Here is a 23,742-nt window from a genome sequence, read left to right as displayed (position 1 = left end):
TTAATTAACATATCAATTTAAAAGAACTAAATTAAAGTGTATTACTAATTAAAAAATCTTAATAAAATTTAATATATTAAAAAAACTATATTAATAAAAAAAATTAAAATAAGATAATTTAATATTTATTTAAAGGCCCATCAGCCTAGAAAGAACTAATGCAACAATCTATTGCAATTGTAGTAGAGTACTGTTGTGTTAGCAACACTACTTGCTACATGTGTTATAACCAGGTTGTTAGCCATAGGTGAGGAGGAAGGTTAGTGGGGGGTTGGTGGCCCCACCCATCAATTCATTATTAAACAATTTTTTATTAAAATTTTGTTTTATATAAATAGAACACACGATATCATAAATGTCTTGCCCCCTATTGCAATTTCTAATTTTAATTTTTAAAATTTTTAATTTTTAATTTTGTTTTTCCATAGAATAATGAATTATATTTGATATGGAAAACCTGAATAAATAATCAATATTTTGAACTTTTTTTCAATCGATTTCTCTTCCCAAATGCTACCTAACTAAAAATATTCTATTAAATTAACTAAACAAGGGTTTCTAAATTCTCATTTCTCATATAGAGATAATCTCATAATGAAGAACAATTAAAATTTACAAGAAGGGTTTCAAATTAATTAATTCATTCACAAACATAATCTAGAATCGAGAACAATAATTTTCAACACAAGGGTTTTAACCAAATCTAAAATTTCAAAAACAAATTTATCTAGACATGAAGAAGATAGGAAATTAAAAAATGGAAAACTATTGCACAAACAACCCACAAGATTCTTCTTGAATTTGATGCTAATATGATAATGCACAGAGCACCCAAGTATTTCCCTTTCCTTTTGAAAACCTTATTCCCAAACAATTGCTCCTCCAAAACTTGGTCATGGAGAAATGAACTCTAAATTGCTAATAAAGAGGTTTCCCCCAATTTAGGGCTTTGATTGTGCAATCACACAAAAAGCCCTTTACCTTTATTATTTAATTATATTTTAATATTAATGCACCACCATTTTGTCATTTTATTAAATATCTTTATTAAATAATTTTCTTTCTCTCTTTAATTAATTCTTGAGACATTTTTGATTAAAATATTTATTAACTTAAGTAATAATAATATTTAGCATTTATTTAGGCAAGAGTCTACAATGCATCGATAAATTGTGAGCCTCTCATTGGAGAGGTCTTGGGTTCAAATCTACTCATGATTAACACATAATAATGATTAATCTTAATAATAAAAATAAATAACCTAGGCTTCGACCATTTACCTATCCAAATATATATATATATATATATATAGCATTTATTTAGCATTTATTTAAAAATTAACTCATAAATTTTTATTTCTTTTCGATTGGTAAGAGGCCGAAACCAAAATTAATTATTATGTGTTGTGAATAATTATTATTATTTATTAAACATGAGTAGATTCAAACCCAAGACCTCTTTGATAAGAGGCTCACAATTTACCATTGTGTTGTAGCCTCTTGCCTAACTCCTAAATATGTTATTATTAAATTAAATAAATATTATTACACCCAAAATTAGACTTTACTGAATCTTTTATTTAATTGATTTCTCAATTAATTAAATATAATTAAATAGTAATTCTTCCTTATAAAATTTCCATTAGATTAAATCATTAATTATTCTTTTAATTTTATTTAATTATAACATAAAATAATCACAGACCCACAAGACTGAAATGAAAAGCCATAATAAAGTACAGAAAACTAGATCAAACTCTAGGGTTATAATCACAAATTTACATCACTTGATGAAATTAGAACGCAAAGAACTCAGATTCTTGCCCTACTTTTTAGGACAAATGGTTTAAGGTTAAGATTTAGACTCAAGAGTTATCTCCCCTCTCCCACCATTGAGATATTACCATAGGGTATGCTCATCTTGGCAATTTAGGGAAGTCAATACTTAGTACCTACAATCTGCATAAAATCCACACGTGTACATACACATATATTCTAAACTAAACAAACAGTGGTAGGATGTGGTGCATTATGTAGATCCTGAGTAGCAGGTGACTACAACTCCCTCCCTCAATCATATCTTAAACATCATACATAAATTAAACATATAGGTACACCATACACATGCAAGTATGGGGTAAGTATCCATTGAAAATGCACACCAATAATCCATCTAACTCTCATAATGTAATAACTGGAATCACTATATACAATCATCATTGCAGTATAATCATGCATACATGAAATAACTAGTACCAAAGTAATCACATCATATAATCAATTGAGTATAAAACAATATCAAATAGTTTAAAAATCAAATACCACTAAACATAAAGCATAATCATAAAGCTAGCCTAAAGGAGTTTGGCAATACTAACTGAAAAGTAAACTAGGGGTAGGCATTACATCCATCCCCCTAGACTTAGGCTTACTCCTAGAAGCCTATAAACAAGTACGGGTACAAATCTCATAAACCAGATACATCCTCCCATGTAGCTAATGACTCATCAGTAGGATCCCATGGGACCCTCACTTGCTCTATGGTTCAACCCCTAAGGGTCAAATCTTGCTAGTGTAGAAAGAAAATTAGCTCCAAAGCTAGTTGCCCGTCCTCTAGCTATAACACATTCCAATCAAGAACATGTATCACATTAGGAATATACTATCTAAGTACAAAAACATGCAAAAAATCATGAACACAAGCTAGGATGGGTGGCAATGCAAGATGGTAGGCAACTAGACCTATCCTCTCAAGAATCTCAAAAAATCTCACAAAATGAGGTACTAGCTTCGAACCCTTTCCATAACAGATTGGACTCTTCCACAATCACACTCTCAAGAAAATTTTCTCACCCACTACAAATTGCTTATCCATCCTATGAGCTTCAACATACTTCATCTATCTATCATGTGTTGTACACACGTGCTCATAGATGCACACTACCTATTGCTCCATATCTCAAAGCATCTCAGGACCCAACAAGATTCCATCCTCAAGACTATCCCAACTCAAAGGTGTATGGCAAGGACAACCTGACAAAGCCTAATATGGTGCCATCCCAATAGAACTATGATACACATTACTATGAGAAAACTCCAATGGGTAAAGATAATCCTCAAAAAGAGTTTATCTATCCATCACATACATCCTTAGCATATCCTCCCAAACCTAATTCTCTCTCTCTCTCAGCTTGACCATTCGTCTATGGGTGATAAGCTGAGTTGAAGTTCAACTGTGCTCATGGATCATGTTGTAAGGATGTCCAAAATGTGGATGTGAATACATGATCCCTATTTGAAATTATCTTCTAGGGAATACCATGTAATCTCATGATATCATGCATTAAGACATTAGCTACTAAAGCTACTATATCGGATGATCTCATTGGTGAAAAGTATGCTACCTTAGTCAACTAATCAATGGTGACCATCATATCATTATATCAATGAGTAGGTATAAGAAATCCTACAATGAAATACATAGAGATGATATCCCACTTCCATGAAGGAATGAGATAGGAATGAAATCCTACAATGAAATACATAAAGATCTTAACATAAATGTCATGATTGAAATAAATCTTGCAAATTAGCTTGCAAAAATCACGTCCAAATGTTGACACTCAGCACATGAAGGAACACTCAGCATACATTGGGTAACTCGACACATGAAGAGTCACTTGGCATACACTAGGTAACTCAGCACATGAAGGAATTGCTATAGTAACTCGACACATGAAGGAAGTGTTACAGTAACTTGGCTTCCATTGAGTACTACAGTAACTCAACTCTGACTAAGTACTACAGTAACTCAGCTCCCATTGAGTGCTATAGTAACTTGGCTCCCATTGAGTGCTATAGTAACTCGGCTCCAACTGAGTGCTACAGTAACTTGGCTCCAACATGCAGAATGAACAAAAATGAGTAGGATAACAAGTCAACCTAGGATGCTCCTACATCAGACAACTAGGGCTGAAAGTAATGATTCTCTTGAATCATTGAGAGGTCACAATCTAAGTTGAATCCAACCCAGATTGAGAAATCTATGAAGCATCTTCAATAGGTCTATTCTTCCACTTCACTAAATATTAATAGTAATCTTTTCCTCTTGTGCTCTTGCCAACTCTTTGATCCAATATCTGTTCAACTTTTTCAATCTACTTCTTAGGATAATCTTCTAATAGAACAACTTCATCCTTAGACTCATGATACTTATACAAATTAGCAATATTGAATATAGGAGATATATCCATGTCATTAGGTAACTCAACTTTATAAGCATAACCACTGTACAACTTCTTCAAGATCTTACAAGGTCCAAATATTTTCATCTTTACCTTACTGTATGTTCCAACTAGGAATCATCCTTTCTTTAGATGAACCATTACCTCATCACCAACTTCAAAATCATAGTGTCTTCTAGACTAATCAGCATTCTCCTTATACTTTTGATTACTTTGTTCCAAACTCAACTTCACTTCCATATGCAAAGACTCCATAGAATCAACAAATTCTTCTCCTACAGGGCTTTTCTTTTCTTCACCAACAAAATCTCTCAAATTTGATATACCTCTAGGATGCATTCTAGTAACAATTTAAAAAGGTGTCTTCCCTATACTCCTATTCATAGAATTGTTATATGCAAATTTAGCTAGTGCCAATACCATCTCTCAATTACTAGGCTTATTCCCAACTAAACATCTCAGAAAATTACCCAAGCTTCTATTCACAACCTCTACCTATCCATCTGTCTATGGATGGAATGTAGTACTAAACTTCAGCTCAGTACCCATCTTCTTCCATTATGTCTTCCAAAAATAAACAACAAACTTACTATCTCTATCTAAAATAATACTTTTTGGTAATCCATGCAATCTCACAATCTCTTTAAAGAAAAGTTCAGCAACATGCTTAGCATCTGATGTCTTTTTACATGGTATGAAATGAGCCATCTTAGAAAATGTGTCCACTACAACAAATATAGAATCATACCCCTTCACTGTCTTAGGCAATCCAAGAACAAAATCCATACTGATGTTAGTCCAAGGTTTCTCAGGAATAGTAATAGGTGTATACAAACTAGTATTTTGACTCACTCCCTTTGCAACTTGACAAAATCCACAACTCTTTACAAATTTCTAAACATCCTTATACATTTATGGCACATGATACTTCTCTTTCAAAAAACTCAATGTCTTATCAATTCCAAAATGTCTAGCTAATCCACCACTAAGCTTTTCCTTAATCAGATTCAACCTCATAGGACTTCTAGGAATACACAATTGAATACCTTTGAACAACATACCTTCTTGAGTGAAATATTCATCATACTTATTTATGTGGTCTATCAGATTTGGTGCTTTGCATTCTCTCCACACCTCTAAAAACTCAGGATCAACATCATACAATTCTTTTATTTCATCAAAACCAAGAACTTCAACCTTCATTTCAATCAACAAAGAATGTCTTCTACTCAATGCATCAGTATCTCTATTAGTAACTCCACTCTTATGTTTAATGAAAAATGTAAAACTCTACAAATACTCAACCCACTTCATAGGTCTCTGATTCAAATTATGTTGACTTTCCAAGTATTGTAAAGCTTTATGATCAGTATACAACACAAACTCCTTAGGAATCAAATAATGTCTCCATTTCTTCAATGCTTGAACAATGGCATAAAATTATCTTTGATACATAGAATACTTCCTTTTAGCATCATTCAACTTTTCACTAAAGAAAGCAACGAGTTTACCTTCTTGACTTAATATAGCTCCTAATGCATTACCACTTGCATCACATTCAACTTGAAATACTTTTTTGAAATTAGGCAAATCCAATATAAGTAATTCATCAACCTTTTGTTTCAAAGTCTCAAAACTCTTATCAGCTCCATGTGTCCACTTGAATTCATTTTTATCTCCCCTCGTTGTTTTAGTAATACCATTACAAACAACACTGAATTTTTTTATAAACTTTCTATAGAAAATAGCCAAACTATGAAATGATCTTACCTCACCCACATTCTCAGGTGTAGGCCATTCCAAAATTGCTTTAACCTTCTCAAGATCCATCTTCAATCCATTAGTTGAAATCGAAAATCCCAAATGCACAATCTCCTCTTGCATAAAAGAACACTTTTTCATATTAATCAACAACTTTTCCTCCTTCAACCTCTGCAATACTTGTCTAATATGCTCAAGATGTTCTTCCTTAGACTTATTGAATATCATAATATCATCCAAATAAACAATCACAAACTTACCCAAAAATATTTTTAGAACTTCATTCATCAATAGCATGAAAGTACTAGGTGCATTAGTCAAACCAAAAGGCATAACCAACCATTCATACAAACCATCTTTTGTCTTGAAAGAGGTCTTCCACTCATCAGCTTCTCTAATTCTAATATGATGATAGCCACTCTTCAAATCAATCTTGGTAAAATACTTTGCTCCACTCAAACAATCCCTTATGTCATCCATCCTCGACATAAGAAACCTATATTTCACTGTTATCTTGTTAATGGCTCTAGAATTAGTACACATTATCCATTCTCCATTCTTTTTAGATGCTAATACAATAGGTACAACACATGGACTCAAGCTTTCTTTGATCAAACCTTTTTGCAAAAACTTATGCACTTGTCTATTAAGTTCTTCATTCTCTAGAAGTGTTAATCTATATGGTGTTTTTTTTGGCAAGCTAACTCTAGGAATTAGATCCATACAATGAATTATGCTTCTTATTCAAGGTAAACCATTAGAAATATCATCATCAATAATGTCTTTATACTTATTTAGCAATTCTATAATTTCTATTGGCACTCAGCTATCACTATTTTTTGTCACTCGATCATTACTAGCTTCTACTACTCGGTCATTACTACCAACACTTAGTCCTCTAGGAACTATGGAAAAACAAACTTGATTCTTCTTCACTTACTTTTCAAATTGTTTCCCATTAACCATGCAAACTTTTATTGTAGTACAACTAACCTCATCTGGACTTTCAATCAAAGGCAATAATGTTTGTTTCTTCCCATTTACCCAAAGAGTATATTGATTTAATCTTCCATCATGTACATCATATCTATCATATTGCCAAGGTCTACCCAAAAAAATATGACAACAATCCATGGGCATAATATCAGACAAAACTTCATCAAAATAATGTCCAATTTTGAACTTCACAAGGCATTTCTCACTTACCAATATCTTATGCTCATCTTTGATCCATCAAACATGATAAGGTTTGGGATGTTTCAGCCTTTGCAACTACAACTTGGTAACCAGCTCTTCTAATGCCAGATTTCTAGAACTTCCACTATCAATAATCACTTTGCCGCTTTTTCCATCCATCTAACATCTTGTCCTGAAAAGATTTCTCCTTAAAATGGGTTTCTCATCACTTCCCTTATTGCATAAGGATCTTCTCACCATCAAATTTTCTCTCGCCTCATGTCCACTTGGTGAACCCTCATCATCTTCTTGAATTACAACATTTCTGTTACCTTGCCCACTTTTAAAGGATCTACATTCAAAAGATCTGTGTCCCTCTTTACCACATCTGAAGTGATTACAATGAAATCCACCTCTAGAATAGGAATTACCTCTGCCTTGGTAAGAATTAGTGCCTCCTTGGTAAGAATTACCACTTTTCCATTCAATGTTTCCTTTATCATCATTCTTCCATTCAGATTTTCCTTTATCTTGCATAGAGCTATTAGGTCTACCACTTTCTCCATAAGATCTACCTCTGCCTCTCTAGAATCTACCAGCTCTACCTCTTTGTCTTTCTTTATGCTTCTTTGTTAAGATCTCCTCAACTTTTAAGGCATATTGATATGCTTCTAATAGACTTTTAAACTTCACAAAACTTATTTCATCTTGAATTCCATATCTCAATCCATTAATGTACCTTGCAATTTTCTCAACATCATCATCCACATGTCTAGATCTGATGTCCAATCTATAGAATTCCTCAAGATATTCTTTCATAGTCATGTCCTTTTGTTTCAAATTTTGCATCTTTCTCAACAAGCTAACTTGGTAATCAACAAAAAAGAATTTTTTCTTGACCTTGTTCACTATCTTTGGCCAAGTTTTTATCTTCTCCTTTCCTCTCCTTTGTCTATTAATTTGCAAGTGCTCCCACCATAGTGATGCATGACCTTACAACCTAGAAACTATAATCCTCACCTTTCTATTATCATGAGTGTTTTCATACTCAAAGAACTTCTCCATATCAGAGATCTAATCTAACATAGCATTGGTATCCAATTTTCTATCATAAGGAACAACTTCTACAGTAGGCTTTGAATTTTTTGTAGACAACACTCGCAACAATATTTCCTCATCTTGATCTTCTTAAAGTTCTAGGTTATGGTTTGGTGTTGTTGCTTCATCATCACTTACATCATCAAGATGTGCTCCTTTCCTTTTAGTTGTCTCCACAACACCTAATCTAGCTACAATTTGTCTCAACTAATCTAATATAACATCATCAACATTTCTTCTACCATGAACCATCTTTACAAATCAAGTTCCTACGAGATCGTAACCCTCTACAAGTTATAGGTCAAATCCATCGATTTGCCACCCTACAACCAAATCCAAATTAGGGTTCTATATGATCCAATCTCCATAAAAATGAACCTCAAGCTCTGATACCAATTGACATATAGGCAAGGGGTGAATAACTAGGGCCAAATTCTCACCCAACTATCCAAACCACCCTGCAAGAGTTAACGCAACGAAAGAAAACACAAAAAACAACCACCAAAGGAGAAAAAAGAGTGGAATACTATTATTGATTCATCAAAATATCTTTGTACATGCCCATCTATAAGGCCTTTTAGGTTATAGCCAATTAAAAATACATTCACATTCAAAGATCCAACTACAAATTTTCACTTTTAGTTCTACTCTCTAATCTTCTTCAAAAAAACTTGCCTAACTCTAAGGCTAGACAATCTATATATACTTGCCAAAATGGCTTATAGATTATTCTAGAACATTACATAAGAGGAGGGCTAACCCAACAATGGTCTAGAAACATCCCAAGAATAGATCTTAACATAAATGTATTGATCGAAATAAATCTCACAACTCAGCTCATAGAAATCATGGCCAAGTGCTCACACTCAGCACATGAAGGGTCAATCAGCATAGATTGGGTAACTTGACACATGAAGAGCCACTTGACATACACTGGGTAACTCAACACATGAAGGAATTGCTACAGTAACTTGGCACATGAAGGAAGTGCTACAATAACTTGGCTCCCATTGAGTGCTACAATAACTCAATTCCCATTGAGTGCTACAATAACTCAGCTCCAACTAAGCTCTATAATAACTTTTCTCCCATTGGGTGCTATAGTAACTTGGCTCCCATTGAGTGCTATAGTAACTCAGCTCCAACTGAGTGCTACAATAACTCAACTCTAACATGCAGAATGAACAAAAATGAGTAGGATAACAAGGCAACCTAAGATGCTCTCGCATCAGACAACCAGGGTTGAAAGTAATGATTCTCCTGAATCATTAAGGGGTCACAATCTGAGTTGAATCAACTCAGATTGAAAAATCTATAAAGCAACTTCAATAGTTTTGTTCTTCCATTTCACCAACTATTCATATTAATCTTTTCCTCTTGTCCTCTTACCAACTCTCTAATCCAATATCTGTTCAACTTCTTCAGTCTACTTCTTAGGATAATCTTCTGATAGAACAACTTCATCCTCTAACTCATAATACTTATACAAATTAGGAATATTGGATATAGGAGATATATCCATGTCATCAAGTACCTCAACTTTATAAGCATTACCACTGTTAAACTTCTTCAAGTTCTTACAAGGTCCAAATTTCTTCATCTTCAGCTTACTATATGTTTCAACTAGGAATCTTCCTTTCATTTGATGAACCATCACCTCATCACCAACTTGAAAATTATGGTGCTTTCTAGGTTGATCAGCATTCTCCTTATACTTATGATTACTTTGTTCCAACCTCAACTTTACTTCCTTATGAAAAGACTCCATAAAATCAGCAAATTCTTCTCCTACAGTGCTTTTCTTTTCTTCACTAGCAACATCTCTCAAATTTGATATACGTTTATGATGCATTCTAGTAACAATCTCAAAAGGTGTCTTCCCTATACTCCTATTCAAAAAAAATTTGTATGCAAATTTAGTCTGTGCTAATACCATCTTCCAATTACTTGGCTTATTCCCAACTAAACATCTTAGCAAATTACCCAAGCTTTTATTCACAACCTCTTTCTGTCCATCTGTTTGTCGATGGAATGTAGAACTAAATTTTAACTCCATACCCATCTTCTTCCATAAAGTCCTCCAAAAATAACCAACAAACTTACAATGTCTATCTAAATTAATACTTCTCGATAATCCATGCAATCTCACAATCTCTTTAAAGAAAAGTTTGGCAACATGCTTAGTATTTAATGTCTTCTTACATGGCATGAAATGAGCGATCTTAGAAAATCTATCCACTACAACAAATATAGAATCATACCCCTTCACTATCTTAGGCAATCCAAGAACAAAATCCATACTGATGTCAGTCCAAGGTTTCTTAGAAATAGTAATAGGTATATACAAACCACTATTTTGACTCACTCCCTTTGCACTTGACAAACTCCACTATTCTTTAAAATTTTTTTAACATCCTTATAATTTGTGGCCAATAACACTTCCCTTTCAGCAAACCCAATGTCTTATCAATTTCAAAATGTCTAGCTAATCCACCACTATACTTTTCCTTAATCAGATTCAACCTCATAAGACTTCTAGGAATACACAACTAAATACCTTTCAACAACATACCTTCTTGAATGAAATATTCATCATACTTACTTATGTGGTCTCTCAGATTTGGTACTCTAGATTCAGTCCACTTGGTGAACCCTCATCATCTTCTTGAATTACAACATTTTTGTTACCTTGCCCATGTTCAGAGGATCTACATTCAAAATATCCATGTCCCTCTTTACCACATCTGAAAAAATTACCATGAAATCCACCTCTAGAATAGGAATTACCTCTTCCTCGGTAAGAATTAGTGTCTCCTTGGTAAGAATTACCACTTTTCCATTCAATCTTCCCTTTATCATCATTCTTCCATTCAGATTTTCTTTTATTCTACGTAGAACTATTAGATCTACCACTTTCTCCATAAGATCTAGCTTTGCCCGTCTGGAATCTACCACCTCTACCTCTTTGTCTTTGTTCATGCTTCTTTGTTAAGATCTCCTCGGCTTTCAAGGCATATTGATATGCGTCTTCTACACTTTCCAACTTCACAAAACTTATTTCATCTTGAATTCCAAATCATAATCCATTAATGTACCTTGCAATTTTCTCAACATCATTATTCACATGTCTAGATCTAATGTCCAATTTATAGAATTCCTTAGTATATTCTTTCACAGTCATGTCCTTTTGTTTCAAATTTTGCATCTTTCTCAACAAGCTAACTTGGTAATCAGCAGGAAGGAATTTTTTCTTTAGCTTGTTCACCATCTTTGGCCAAGTTTTGATCTCCTTTCCTATCCTTTGTCTATCAATTTGCAAGTGCTCCCGCCGTAGTGATGCATGACCTTTCAACCTAGTAACTACAATCTTCACCATTCTATTATTAGGAGTTTTTCCATACTCAAAGAACTTCTCCATATCAGAGATCCAATCCAACACAACATTGGTATCCAATTTTTCATCATAAGGAACAACTTCTATAGCAGGCTTTGAATTTTCCCTAAACAACACTCACAACAATCTTTCCTCATCTTAATCTTCTTCAGTTTCTAGATTATGGTTTGGTGCTACTACTTCATCACCTATTACATCATCAAGATGTGCTCCTCTCCTCTGGGCTATCTCCATAGTATCTAATTTGGCTGCAATTTGTCTCAACTGATCCAATATGGCATCATCAACATTTCTTCTACCACAAACCATCTTTACAAATCAGGTTTCTACAAGATCGTAACCCTCTGCAAGTTATAGGTCAAATCCATAGATCTGCCAGCTTATGACCAAATCCAAATTAGGGTTCTACATGATCCAATCTCCACAAGGATGAACCTCAAGCTCTAATACCAACTGACCCAGGAAAGGGGTGAATAACTAGGGCCAAAGGCTCACCCAGCTATCCAAACCACCCTAAAGAGTTAACACAATAGAAGAAAACACAAAGAACAACAACCAAAGGAGGAAGAAGAGTGGAATACTTTTATTGATTCATCAAAATATCTTTGTACATTCATAGCTCTAAGGCCTTCTAGGCTTTGGCCAATTACAAATACATTCACATTCAAAGATCCAACTACAAATTCACACTTTCATTTCTGCTCTCTAATCTTCTTCCCAAAAACTTTCCTAACTCTAAGGCTAAACACTCTATATATACTTGCCAAAATGGCTTATAGATTATTCTAGAACATTACATAAGAGGAGGGTTGACCCAACAATGGTTTGGACACATCCAAAGAAAAGATCTTAATATAAATGTTGTAATCAAAATAAATTCCACGAGTTAACTCACAAAAATCATGTCCAAATGCTAACACTTGGCATACTTGGCACATGAAGGAATTTCTATAGTAACTTAACACATGAAGGAAGTGCTATAGTAACTTTTCTCCTATTGAGTGCTATAGTAACTTGGTTCCCATTGAGTGCTACATTAACTTGGCTCCAACTAAGTGCTATAGTAACTCGGCTCCCATTGAGTGCTATAGTAACTCAGCTCCCGTTGAGTGCTACAATAGCTTGGCTCCAACTGAGTGCTACAATAACTCAACTCCAACATGTAGAATGAAAAAAAATGAGTAGGATAACAAGGCAACCCAGGATGCTCCTACACCAGGGGGGTGAATCAGTAGTAAAAACATGAACCCATAAAACTTTCACCACACATCCATCTCATGCATTCAATAGATAAACTGAAATACCGTGTAAAACACATACTTCTAAATCATGTAAACATATAAGAAATCATGCATAACACCATATATGATTACCTAGAAAACCTCCAAGTGAGAAGGTAAACCTGGGGTGGGGATAACACCCACAAATCTTCACTAATATAGTTGTAAAGTGTATCCAATTAAGCTTACAATGTTTTGACCATGAATCATGGTCTACCTTGTTAAAGGCTTACAAAGACTATTAAGTCTCACCCTATTAGAGGATCTCAACAACCTATCAAAAGTGTGCCTTGTTAGAGGACTTCAACTCACACCTAAGTAAGCACCTTGTTAAAAGATTTCATACAGCCTGCTAGGACTACTCTATTAAGAGATTTAACTGAAATCACTTGCAAAAATGCCTCAACATAGATCATAAGATTGGCACTTGCTTTCCTAACAATAGATCACCTCTAAACACTATCCAATTTGATCCTTCACAATCAGATGTCTCAATGTTGTATCCTTCTCTCTATCCTCTATTCTTCTCTAACTAATTCTACAATTCATTCCTTCTCAATAACATCTAAGCCTCCATGAATACTCTATTTGTGCATGCAAACTTCTCTATTCTCCTCCTTCAATCTCTTACACACACATATGAAGTCTAGGGTTTCATCCTCCTTAAGAAGACTAGAAGACTTAGGGTAATGTATGAATCTATGGATGAGATTCATCCATATTATCACTTAAACCTTTCCATTTTCTAATTGGTTGCACGTAATTGCATAGGGAATCCGCATATAGATTCATCCTTTTCTCCAAAATATCATAATCTACCCTTAGGTCAACTAAAAAATGGTTTAGATAGTTGTTTTTTCCATTACAAACAAATATGTCCAATCTATTTCACTTAGCATATGTAGTGACTAATGCTCGGCATATACTATAATTTTATTCTGACTCGGCACCTATATTACTTGGTATCCACTATTTATTCAGCACCTAAATCACTTGGCATGGTCTATCTGCTCAAAACATAGAGTGACTTGACACTCATTGCAACCCAGCATGGTCTAATATCTATATGTTGTACTTGGCATGCATTACTATTTCAACATGAACTAAGTAAATGGCTTAAGTGTCTTGAAACTCACTTGTCAAAACCAATCTTAGATCAACAATCCCCCCCTTTAACATAAGTGCCAAAAATACTTGACTATACATAATCAATCTAATATTCGTGAGTACAACATAACCATGACTCAACTTATATAAACAACTTCAAATTTTTTAAAATTTTGTAATAACCTATGGACCTAAAATTGTATAACTCCCCCTCAGTTAGTATATCTATTTTGTATCCAAAATCTATTCTTCATTTGAGTAGATTTGTCTCTGTTGATACTCTTTGACTTCAATGCACTTATACACTTTTATCTGATATACTCTTTCATAGCTAATATCTTTGCATTGTATATTTCTCCTTTTCCTCTATCTCCCCCATTTTGCTTTGCGATGTCTCCCTCATGAGATATTCTCCCCTTTGCTCTAACTCCCTCTTTTTGACACTTATGTCAAATGGGCTATACACTATACACATATAGTGTGTTTTTCCAAAAATAATTTATGGACCTCCAGTATTATCTTGAGAGTTGTACCCAGTTCTCACATGAGACATCCAGTGACTTGAGTTGGATGGTAAGCTTGGTAACAAGGTGTACTAGACCATCTAGAGTAGAAAGATTGGGGTATTTCTTTAGAAAATTTTCTACATAATCTAGTTCCTTGTGCGATATCTCCATATGAGGAGTGAGGGATGCCTAGATACATGTCAATTTGGCTCTTACGCTAGCCTCTTCTTTTGTTAATATAGCTAATTGACTTTTTGGTTCAGGAAAACTATCAAAATGCTTCTCACTCTAAGCTAGGTTCTGAGGTAACCTTGTTCCTAATATTTTAAGATTTCTCTCCAGGCTTAGAATATGATTTCTAGTCTCTTGGGTGAAGAGTGTAGGGTCACACAATTTGGTATACATTGAGAATATATTCTCAAGTACCTTCTTCGCATCCTCAACCTTAATAGCCAATGCAACATGGGTCAATGTTATCTCACAAGATATCTTCTCAAACACTATTTCTTGGAACTTCTTCTTAGACCATTCTAAAAGTTTTGCACTAGTGTCAATGTCTTCATTATTGACCTTTTCCTCTATATCAGTTAGTTTTTCAATCAGTGGCTTGGTCTCTTTAGGAGTAGGTAGACTAAATGCATCTAAAAAGATTTCTTTAATGTCTTAAAGAGCTTCCTTCTACCTATATTCTCTCCTTAGCATTTCTTGATGCTTCTTCTTCTCTAAAGCTTGTTGTAAAATACCTATTTGATCTAGTGTCATCATGTCATAATCAAACTTAGGTATTATTACCTCTTCATCAAGAGTGGTCACCATAGTGAGTTCCTTTTCAAGCTTAGAAGAGATGGAGCCAGGCACTAAGATTTGCAATGGTATAGCTTTGATGCTTAGCTTCTGAAGAGCTTGAGTGGAAGGAGTGCTAGATGTTGGTAGAGTTACCAACGCTTGGATGGCCTCTTGTTCCTTCACCTTTGGTTTGTCTTCACTCTATTTAGATATACCTGTGTTAATCACAATGATTTGAGTAGCACCTTGTTCTTCTGCTTTAGGTATAGATGCATCTATCCTATTTTGCCTTTCTCTTCTACTTCAATCTGCTTCTTCTCAAAAATGTCAACTTTCACAAGTCTTTCAACCTTAATAGATGTATCTACTAGTGTTGGAATTAAAGGTTGTACATGAGTATCTAAAGGGATGGTAGAAGGTGGTTCTTGTGGATTCACCTTGTCCCTTGTGGTATCAGTTACTACCTTTTAGAGCTCATCTACACTAGCCAAAACTAGATTTTCAAATAACTTTTCTTGTAGTGTAGACTGGTCCAATATCATTATCAAGTCATCTACAGTTAATGGATTGATGTTCTAAGCTAAAGCATCAGGAACATTCTTAACAATAATTTTTTCAATTGACTTGACCATGTCATATAGGGGCTGACACTTAGCACCTGTGTGTCCTACACACTCTATTCATCTTCATGATGCTCAATTGTTGTCATGTCATCATCTTGCTTTTCAGTTTCCTCACCAATAGTATCATCTATCCTATCATCTTCCTGCATTTCATCATCATCTTTTCCATCATCTTTTAAATCTTCTTACTTCTCTTCAGAGGGATCAACTTCACATTTATTTACAGTGGTTAACCCATAAATTAATTTCCAGATTTGGGTTGACTTCTTAACCACATCTTTAATATCATTTTGAAGAATGTTGAAGGCTCTATACTTAGGTGTAAACCTAATTGCATATCTCTTCATTGCCTTAGCAATTTGTCCCTTTCTTAGCTCTAGTATTACTTGATCTAATGTTGACTCTCTAATTTGTTTCTCTAGATTTAAGTAGTAATGCCACTTTTCCTCAATAATATCATATAAACTTTTTGGTATAGTGTTGGAAAACTCTAGTGGAGTGTTCTTAAATTTAAACATCATAGAATATGATGCCTCTTCCACTTGATTCTTTTCATCTCTACTCAATTTATCAGAATCAAAATTCTTTAATCTAGATAGATCTACATTATTCTTGACATTATCACATAGGTTTTCAAGATCATAAAATGGTTTATGGCTTACCACTTTAAATTGGTTGATATCATCTAATTCAGTTCATTCCTCATCTAAATTAGGCTATGTAACATATTTTCTTCTTTTCTTATTCTCTGCTTGAAATCCTTGGTCTATAGCCTTAGATTTCTCCTTGGCCTTCTTTGGTAATGCTCTTGTGTTGGCTCTAGTGGTAGGAGCAGTAGGCTTGGTTGGGCTTTGTTTAACAATTTTCTTTTCTTTGGCCATTGGTTGTGCCTTGGCCTTTCTCTTATTTGGCTCTACTTGAGTAGGTACTTCCTTGGCCTTTTCTCCCTTAGCACCTACTATTTCCTCTTCTTCTTTTTCCTCTACCAAGGCTTGGGTCAATGCAAGAAGTCCTTGTTTCTTTCTCTTGCTCTTTATCCTCTTCATCTTCTTCCTCTTCCTCATCTGCACCCTCACCAAATTTAGCTTTAAGATTTTTAACCAACTTATCTTTCTTCTTGAATGTGGAGGGAATTTTCAACTCCATGGTTATCTTTGACTTTACCATATCATAGTTACCAAATATCTTTTCACTCTTGTCAATCTCCTCTACTAGGAGTACAGTTATGGCTATTAATGCCTCACCAACATTTATTTCATATCCAAGTGGTCTCAACCATGTAACCATTGGAGTGGCAGCTTGAACAAAGGCATAATTAGCATCAACCTAAAAACATATGTCATTGTAATGTTTCTCAACCAATGAAATAGGTATTCTCATTCTTTCTTTCATGGATTTCTTAAAATCTTCAAAATAGCTAGTCATTAGTGTTTCAAAATTCTTACCCATCTACTCAATAAACTCATTGATTTGCACCACAACTGACCTATTGATCTTCCATCCTATAGTACCAAAAGATGGAAATGTATTATGTACATAAAAGAATATGTAGACTAGTATTGCACCAAACTTACATTGAGCACTCTTGGTCTTTTTAATGGCTCCAAGATTTTTTGTCAGTTGTTGTAGTTGAAATTGTACCAGATCATAAGTATGATCTTTCTTCACAATTTTGTAACCAACATCTATAGCTATGCAGGGTATACTATTCAATCTAATAGAATGATAGAATTTGTTTGAGACTACCCTAATAGAAAATTCAAGTAGAAGATCAATGATGGTATCTATTTTCATCCCTCTCTTGTTCCATTGGCTCTTGTGTTTTTCTCTATCACCTCTTTAGAGTCACTCCTTAGAGTCTTGGGTTGATCTAGGGTTGGGTAGCCAGTAACCCTGTGAATTATCCTCTTTGATATCTTTATCATTCCACCCTTTAGCCATAAGAATCCATCATGGATTCAGCTTAAAACTATTCTAATCCATTCAATCTTGAAAACACTTGGAAATTCTAGGGCACAGGTCAAACCCTTTCTTTCAACAATTTTGTACTCTTCCTTCAGAACATCATTTTTTCATAATTTCTCATATGCTTCCCTTATTTCTAAATCTCTTATGCTACCAATCTTGCCATTGTAACACTTTCTAACATTTTGAACCATAATAACATTGGGCAAGATCATTGACAGAGTGCCAGAAGGATCTTGTTTGTAGGCAATGTTAGGAATAACCTTGAATATGGGTTGTTTCACTTTATTATTAACCAATTGGACATTCAAAACCTCTTTTCCTTCTACATTTTTAGAAATGGATTCCATTCTATCAATCTAGGGTTTTTGAAATTGTAAACTATGTAGCTCAGCTTATGATAAAATACCTTGTAAAATCTAAATGTTGGTGTGTGATTGTAGTTGAGATCTTTGCAAATGCTTCAAACTAGTTTATGAATCACCTTATGCTCTACTTACACTTGCTTGAATTTGAAATGATGAAAAATGAATAGAAATCAATCATATACCCTTTAGAAACCTTGCATTTAATGATGAGTGCTTACACAGCTATAAGCTCGGCATCCACCATTTCCAAAATTACTAGGCATCCATAGATATTTCCATCACTCAACAACTATTACTAGCTCACCATCTATTATCTAGTCTGCTAGCTTGGCATCAACTAGCATTCCACTTAGCATCCATTGAAAACATTTCATGCTTGGCACCAACATGAAAAACTTAAAGATTTAACTTTAATTTTCAACAACATCTTGCATCTTTATTCATGCTAATGTAGTCTTTTTAGTACTAATTCCTTTGGAACTAATGTATGATTTAATACTTGAATGTCAGTCCCACATACCTCTTGATTGCCTAGTTTGATGAGGTATGATCAACTGACCCATTGGTTGAAGTGATCTCTTCTCCATTTGATGTACTACAATCATCTTTCTTTCTCCATGTCTTGTTCATCTCATCTTTGATGTGTTCAACATATTTCTTGCCCTTACATTTTTCAAATTCATAACTTGGTGCCTTTGACCTAGTTGGACAATACTTACTGATGTGATTAGTCTTCAAACAACTAAAGTATGTGGTTTGACTCAACCACCTTTCGTAGTTACCACTAAAGTGTGTCCTAATACAATTCTCAGGAAAATGTCCATATTCTTGACAATAATGATAGCTATATCTTGTATTATAATCCCAATATTAAGAGTTGTCATTGTTCCTTATTTAAGCTCGCTTGTTTGATGACTACATGGACTTGGATCTAAATTCAAAAGCTCTATGTACATACTTCTAACAATTGCAGCAATAACCTTCAAATCTTTGTGTGTTGATGGTCCTGGTTCTGCATTCATGTGCCTGATGACCTTGCTTGTTGCACTTGTGACAATGAACCATGCTCTTGGGCTTAGCATTCTAATTTGTATTCTTACACAATTATGATAGGTAGGTTTGGAGTTCTTACCTTTGTTGTTCCTTTCTTCAACACTTTTAGATGACTCTCCTTCTTCAATGCTTGTATATCCCAATCTAGATGTATCATTGTTAGATCTAGAGAATTTTGGTAGTTGCTCAAAGTATTTGATAGCATCATTTGGTTTGTTGAAACTTTTAGCAAATTCCTTTTCTCTCTTTAGATCATTATGTAGTTGTTCATTTTGCAACTTCAATGTAGTAATCTCAATGCCCTTGACATTTAGTTCATAGTTGGCATTCATCATTTGACTTAGAGTATCCAATTGCATGTTGCAAATCTTGGTTAGCTCTATTGACTTTTCTTCCAGTCTATTGGCTAAGACTCTTTTGTCTTCTTCAATCATGGATTTTTCTTCCATGGCTTTCTGCTTTTGTTAACCCACCTCACATACCAGTATGACTTGTGATTCTTGCTCTAACTTGAGATTTCTAATTTCCTCAGCTTGGATCTTGTTTGTTTCCATTAGATCTACAACTAGTGCATCAAATTCATTTATGTCTCCATCTACAAATAGCTTAGTGGTATCTATCCCTTTGTATTGTGTATCATTCTCTACACTAGAAATTTATTTTCTTCTCTTCAAGGGCCTCTTCAAAGCATCGCTAACTTCATTCAGTTGATGTAGTATAAGATGTATTTCAATCTCCTAGTTCTCAATAGTCTTTCCCAACTTGTAGACTTCCATTTCAAGATCTTTGCTCAAAGATACAAAGCTTCTCTTTCAAAGAACAAAGCTTTGATACCAATTGTTGGAATTACAAGTAGAAAGAGTAAACTTCTTAGAGGGGTAGTGAATTACTAGTTAAGACATGAACCCATAAAGCTTTCACCACACATCCATCTCATGCATTCAATAGATAAACTAATATACCATGTAAAGAACATACTTCTAAATCATGTAAACATATAAGCAATCACACATAACACTAGATATGATTACCCAGAAACCCTCCAAGTGAGAAGGTAAAAATGGGGCATGGATGACACCCACAAATCTTCACTACTGTAGTTGTAAAGTGTATCCAATTAAGGTTACAATGTTTTGACCATGAATCATGGTCTTCCCTATGAATGAATTGCCATGTTAAAGGCTTATAAAGACTATTAAGTCTCACATTGTTAGAGGATTTCAACATCCTATTAGAAGTGTGCCTTGTTGGAGGACTTCAACTCACAACTAAGTAAGAACACTGTTAAAGGATTTCGTACAACCTGCTAGGACTACTCTATTAAGAGATTTGACTAAAATCACCTACAAAAATGTCTCAGCATAGATCCTATGATTGGAACTTTCTTGCCTAATAAAAAATCACCTCTAAACACTATCTAATTTGATCCTTCATGATCAAATGTCTCAACGTTGTATCCTTCTCTCTATCCTCTGTTCTTCTCTAACTAATTATGCAATTTAGTCCTTCTCAATAACTTATAAGTCTCCATGAATGCTATGTTTGTGCATGCAAACTTCTCTATTCTCCTCCTTCAATCTCTTACACACATATGAAGTTTAGGGATTCATCATCCTTAAGAAGACTAGAAGACTTAGGGTTAGGTATGAATCTATAGCTAAGATCCATCCATATTGCCACTTAAACCTTCCCATTTTCTAATTGGTTGCATGTAATTGCATAGGGAATCTACATATAGATTTTTCCTTTTCTCCAAAAGATCATAATCTATCCTTAGGTCAGCTGAGAAATAGTTTACATAGTTTTTTGTACCATTACAAACAAATATGTTCAATTTGTGTCACTCAGCATATGTAGTGATTGATGCTTGGCATACACTATAATTTTGTTCTGACTCAACACCTATATTGCTTGATATCCACTATTTACTTGGTACTTGAATCACTTTGCATGGTCTATCTACTTAGTACTTAGAGTAACTCAAGACATGAGTGACTCGGAACTCATTGCAACTCGGCATAGTTTAATATTTATATGTTGTACTTGACATGCATTACTAGTTCAGCATGACCTAAGTAAATGGTTTAAGTGTGTTGACACTCACTTGTCAAAACCAATCTAAGATCAACATATATTAACTCTATTTTTATATTAAGAACAACAGCTTCCAAGAAGGTGTCATCCTCATTAAAGAGATTATAGTGTAAAGCATCAAATAGTTAAGAAAAAAAAGTGCACTACAAAAGCAATGGAATTTAGATGCAAAAATATTTAATAGAATCTAATCTAAAAATTATACCTTATTATTGTTTTTGGATCAAATGTATTTAACAAAGGGATTGAGAAGGGCACATTCTTAGTGAAATTTATTACATATTGGTTAAGCATACTTACCTTGCCACCTCATTTCTAAAACCTCTAGTAAGTATTATGCTTTATGACCATTCATTCCAACATTTATTTCCCCTTCTAATATCATTAATTTTTAACATTAGATTATATTTAATACCTATAATATGAAAATAAAATATTATTAAATAAAAAACACTTCAATGCCAAATATTATTGAACTATTTTTCTTAAATATTTCAATTAGTAGTTTTAGTTGTGTTAAATAAAACCTTTTTCAATTATCTATAATCAATAAACAATACAAAAGAAGCATTATATTTTATTAATTTTTAATTGGGTGGCAAGAAATATCAATTGCAGGAAGTGACTCAAAGCCCCCATTTTCCTCTAACTGTGAGTGATTGAGTAAGTGCATGATAGGACGATGACCAAAAGTGTAGAGGAGATTAATTAGCGAGGTTTTCTACTTGCATGGAGAAGAAGATCCACATAGGCATGGAAGCCCTTCAGATGACTAAAATAGGGCAGCATCAACATTTGCCAAGGAATTTCCCTTCTTCAAAGGCTTCCTTCACTCCACCAAAGAGGTCATCAAAGATAACCATGGGTCCATTCTCCCTTTTCAGGTTTTGTGTTGCTTCCCTATAGGTAATGTAGATATGTTTTTTGAATCCCCTTCATTTCTTCATGAAAACCCTAATGCTTAATTTAATCAGAGTGATCTATGTTGAAGAGTTAAAATAATTGAAAATTTTGATAGAAACTCATGAAGGTATTGAACTTATCTACTAAACTATTGGTTTGAAATTTTTTATTGATATTTTGGTTGAATGAAAGGGCCAACTAAGGTTTAGTCTTAAAAAATTTAGGGAGTCATCCTTATAGACCAATGATCTCTATAAAGTAGTTTTAAATTTATCCAAGTTAAAATATTTCATGATATAGTGATTGAAATGTAGGTTTGAACAAATTCTTAGGTTAAGTGTATTTTCTACGATAGGTGAAACTCTAGTTAATAGTGAGGAAATTTTGGTTTGAACCTCATCACAGTAATCTCTCAAAGCTCTTGAAGAAAATTGGTAAGTGGATCTTATCAAATGCTAAGGTCGAGTGTGGTGATTTCAAGAACCCCTTTGCTAGAGGTTAATCTAAATTGATAGAGAGTTATAATTTAAAACTTTCACTATGGAAGTGAAAGTTAAGGAATTAAAAATGGTATGACCAACTCAACTTGTTTTGGACATGTAAAGATAGAGGTTAAAATTTATTTCAATCTCCTTTTATTATTAGCCATGAAGACCAATAAAACATCCATTATGAAATGTAAAATCTATCAATAAACCCTCATTTATTGAGTGATTAATAAGGGTTCAAAAATAATTCTGATTTGAACTAGTCCAAAATCCTACAAACTTGAGAAATTTGAGTAGATTCATAAATCTTACTAATATGTTTGATTTTACATCAAAATGTTGCAGCATAAGAAAGAATGGTGATCCCCTAGAAGGTTCTTGAGGAATTTTGTGTTATTCAATAGTACAAATGAAATACAAATGTTTATTGGTTCTATATTGACTATAAATTGACTCTAATGATTAAGGAAGGATTTAAATACAATGTGTTAACTAAGGAAGTATATGGGAGATAAATATTTGTGATACTAGTGAAATATTTGATTTAGATAGCCTAAATTCTCTTCATAACAATAGGGGGATTATTATTTAATTGTTTGGTCTTTATATGCCTAGAAGAAGATGTATTAGGTTTGATTATCATATGCATGAAAGAAAAGCCAATTAGGGATAACAAAGTTAAAACTATTTTTTTTATAACAAAATGTTGTTGTAGGAATGCATCAAGGTTTCCATATAAGATATTAGTAGGCATAGATGGATTCTAAGTTTATATGTATGTAGTGGAGAAGTCTTGGTTATGAGTATCATGGTATTAAGGATGGAAATAACCATAGTAAACTTCATTAATGAATTAATGGTATTAAGGGTTGAGTAATAGGTGTGGGAGGGATCAAG

The sequence above is a fragment of the Cupressus sempervirens genome, chromosome 9, assembly GCF_028749045.1.
Source record: "Cupressus sempervirens isolate cs-2001-9-10 chromosome 9, ASM2874904v1, whole genome shotgun sequence".
Taxonomy (NCBI): domain Eukaryota; kingdom Viridiplantae; phylum Streptophyta; class Pinopsida; order Cupressales; family Cupressaceae; genus Cupressus; species Cupressus sempervirens.
The sequence above is the reverse complement of the archived record's forward strand: the minus strand, read 5'-3'. Positions refer to the sequence as shown.